Genomic DNA, 2,680 nt, shown 5'->3' with positions numbered 1-2,680 from the left:
ATATATTGTAATAAAAAGACCAAAAAAAAAAAAAAAGTGAATCCTGAATCCTGAAGCCTTGCACTCAGACACTGAGCAGATCTAGATAAAAAGCCATCACTGGCCATGTGGAGGCCTGAGTTGTGGTTTCTCCACACTCATCAGGTTGATCTTTTAACCAGTGAGTTCTTTGTTGTGAAGTGAAATGATAAAATGGATTAGGCAACAATAACTAACTGCAACCTCTTCTTTAAATGACATTGTGAGGTTGTGTTGTGTTTAGTGACACTGAAGATTTAAGCTGTACTCTAACATATCCCTCCCCAGTCAGTTCTAACACACATGTCCCTAAGAGGCCTCAAGGATAACCAGACTAATTGCTTAAGAATCTATTTAAAAACAAATAGGAGTAAATGAGTATGAAAACATGCTTATTTATATTTCAGTGTAGTTATTCAACAGTGTCTTTAAATTAGCACACAGGTTCCAATAAAACCATAGCACAGAGTTACTTTCCTTTTAAAATAGAATATAAACACTAACACAGGGAATTTAGTTGTAAATACTTTTTCAAATTACTTTTACAAATTAATGTTGACTATCATTATTCATTAATATTGTTTTAATGTGTACATGTTTTAATGTTTACTACAGCTGGGATTATCTTACAATTTTTGTTTTAAGTAGTTTTCTTTTCAGATAATCCTGTTATTAAACTTCGTACATAGAAAAATATTTGGTTCATATTTTGGCTTTTAGTATCTCCAATTAATAAAAGGCATTCAGTTTCTGTAGAAGTTATTTAAAATTATGTAACATAACTTGAAAGACAAACTTACATTTATACCTTAGGAAATTTTAGTAAAATCAAAATTAAATATTAATTACTGTACTTAATTCAGTGTGCAATCTTCCTTAGAGAAAAGCCACATTAAATATCTTGGGTCCCCAGGGTCCTATTTAAGCAGTGCATTTGTGCTCCAATTTCATCACATTATACCTTGGAGGATTAAACATGGATTTATAATTGCTTAATTTGCAACCACTATTCAGTCCTTATTCTATCAGAGGTCCTACCTAAAGTTTTTTTGTATTTCATTGGATTTCAAACTTGTTTAACTGGTTTTTAAAAGACAAAACACATTTGAAGTCTTTCTTTTCCAATGCCATTCCTTCCTATTCTCTGAAACACACAAAGTATCACTTTTTTCACAGTAGATGGGTAATATTCTGACATCATAACAAGATTTGAGGTGGGCGTATCTCACGCACACAGCATAAGCACTCAGTCATTACGCTCATGAACCAAAGGATCACAAAATAATATTTTTATAGAAAAGTGTATGTAAAGTCTAACAAGTCAATCTATTTAACATATTTTTCTAAAACCAAAATTTTCTGTAACTTTAGTTTTTAGTTATAAATAGAGAATTTCACCATCATAAAGGTAGGAATTCTGTGTATTTTGCTGAGTAGGCAGCATATCATGATATATAAACATCAAGAATTTTCATGTATTTTACTTTTTCTTTTTTTTCCTTTCTTTTTTTTTTTTTTTTTTTTTTTTTTCCTCTTTTTCCGTTTTATCGGTACCAGGGATCGAACTCACGACTGCCTGCTTGCAAGGCAGGCACTTATGCTGCTGAGCTAAATCCCCAGCCCATTTTACTTTTTCTTATAACTCTTATAGTACTTTAAGAAAGTTAAACTATGAAAGAATAAAACAAATTTTTTGACAAGAAAAGGAAGGTATAAAAACCACTGTTAGAAGAAAAATTAATTCAGAAAATTTGCGTATACATTTTCAAAGTTATAGAGACAAAGTTATAAGAGGCATAATTAACAAAAGGAGTGTAACTTATTTTTTCCTATTTCATAAAATGCACACTCTTAAAATGAGGGCCAGTATTTATTAATTAATGTTACTAAAGTGAAACAGTTTATATAACAGTCTTAGACATAAATCTGATTCTAAAATCTAACATAGAAAAAAACTTATCTGACATGAAAATTTTAATATATAATTTATGAGTCCCCTGTATCAGGATACTAGCAATATTTAAATCTAAAAAATATACTGACATATTTGCAAGTATTGTCCATTATTTTGTTGCTATAATAATTGAAACAAATGTGTTGTTTTTTATACATTTTTTTCAGATTTAGCTATATTTTTTAATATTTGTGTGCTTATTCTCTCTATCAATTTTCCCTATTTGCATATTTTCACTTAACAGTATAATATAATTACAATATCAAAATATATTGTATTTCCAAATTTAAGCATTATATTCTTTCATTCTCTATGTCATAATCTTTGTTATAATTATTTTCTAGTTTCCATTGTTCATGTTTAAAGGCTGTTATCAATGTAACTGAAAGACATTTATAATTTCTTTAGCTTCATTTAAAAATATTCATTATTTTAAATCAGTTGAATTTTTTCTGATATATTTAGAGATGAATTCCATCATTTTTAATAAATTTTTGTCTTTCATTAGATTTAATGCAGTTAATTCAATCCAACATTACCAGTTCCAATAAGAATTAAACTTATATCAATGTATTAAAATCTAGCGACATACTATTGATATTTATATGATATTTAAATAATATTTCTGTATTATACAAGATATATAATTCAACTGATATATACATAAATGACATCTATACATCTCATATTTTTTAAAAAATGAAAATA

General features: G+C 27.9%; 1 non-coding gene across 1 annotated transcript; it reads right to left on the bottom strand.

The window, feature by feature from the left end:
* Positions 1–1,192: 1,192 nt before the first annotated feature.
* On the bottom strand, positions 1,193–1,293 carry LOC111757995 (small nucleolar RNA U13). Its single transcript, XR_002792245.1, has one exon. It is a non-coding gene; the product is annotated as a small nucleolar RNA U13 (small nucleolar RNA).
* Between the last annotated feature and the right edge of the window lie 1,387 nt (positions 1,294–2,680).

This window comes from Cavia porcellus, unplaced genomic scaffold (assembly GCF_034190915.1).
Source record: "Cavia porcellus strain 051 isolate PalLab524CR breed Dunkin Hartley unplaced genomic scaffold, mCavPor4.1 scaffold_28, whole genome shotgun sequence".
NCBI lineage: Eukaryota > Metazoa > Chordata > Mammalia > Rodentia > Caviidae > Cavia > Cavia porcellus.
Note: the sequence above shows the minus strand (reverse complement) of the source record. Positions and strands in the feature narration are given on the sequence as shown.